The 894-nt window shown below is 49.3% G+C and overlaps 1 long non-coding RNA gene across 1 annotated transcript in view; it reads left to right on the top strand.

The window, feature by feature from the left end:
- Positions 1–894, top strand: part of LOC146877366 (uncharacterized) — a 13,414-nt gene continuing 12,520 nt past the window's right edge. Inside the window, exon 1 of the long non-coding RNA XR_014990386.1 lies at positions 1–488. This is a non-coding gene — a long non-coding RNA (uncharacterized LOC146877366). The remainder of the gene's footprint in view (positions 489–894) is intronic.

Genomic DNA, 894 nt, shown 5'->3' with positions numbered 1-894 from the left:
CCACACTGGCAGGTTTTAAAGGGAGCTTGATGAGGCCTCCCCCCTCACGTGGTGCGTGCGTTAGCATGTTTATCATGGCACAACTAGCCTCTTCATAGTTGTTGAGCTTTATTAATACCAACACACGGTCGTCACTGATCGTTGGTTAGCTCGGCAGCTAGTCCCTCGGATATTGTGGAAAGTTATTTTCATGCCTAGCGATGCTTGACCCTGCGTCACTTGATGTTTCCATTTGCTTGCTTGCCCATGGTAGGTGGGGGGTGGACCGTCTTGTGGTGTGGTGTCTTGCGAACGTGAGGGTGTGTGAGTTGTAATCGAGATGCACTTGCTGGCTGGCTCCATGCCTTGCGTATCGAACGGTCAAGCATGCATCTCTTCCATTTTCACCCGTTGCCTTGGGTGATATTGGTTGATCAGTCCCTGTGTTGCCTACCCACTAGACGGTACTTCTGTGGTTGCTTCGAATTCTATCTTTCCATCACGAAGAGGTGTTGGAGGATCCCTAATGTCACGCACGTGTTCCATCTAGTGAAACATCTCAGTGATGCACGTGTTGTGGCTAGTTCTTTTGGATGCGGTGCATTATATGAACTCGGGTTTACTTTAGCGACCCAGTCAACATAATTCGGTTGTGTCCCTTGATTGAGACGTTGTCCTTGAACTTGTTGTGAACAATATCGTTCTTCCACAACCCGTCGTCTTGAGTGCGATGGAAGGCAAATAAGATGTGCTTTGGCATGTCATCGCACGTACTCGATTGCGGGAAGTGTGAGAAAGTGTTGTTGACAACCCGTGGGAAATGGAATGTGGCAAATCGTGATGAGCTCTTCGTGGATCTGCGAAGAAGACGACCTTTGGGCCTGTTGGAAACGAGGGAGGCGATGTTGAACTGCG

This window comes from Vigna unguiculata, unplaced genomic scaffold, assembly GCF_037176805.1.
Source record: "Vigna unguiculata cultivar grain cowpea cultivar isolate G323 ecotype 2 unplaced genomic scaffold, ASM3717680v1 ptg000047l, whole genome shotgun sequence".
Lineage (NCBI taxonomy): Eukaryota > Viridiplantae > Streptophyta > Magnoliopsida > Fabales > Fabaceae > Vigna > Vigna unguiculata.
This window is presented reverse-complemented; position numbering and strand designations above follow the sequence as displayed.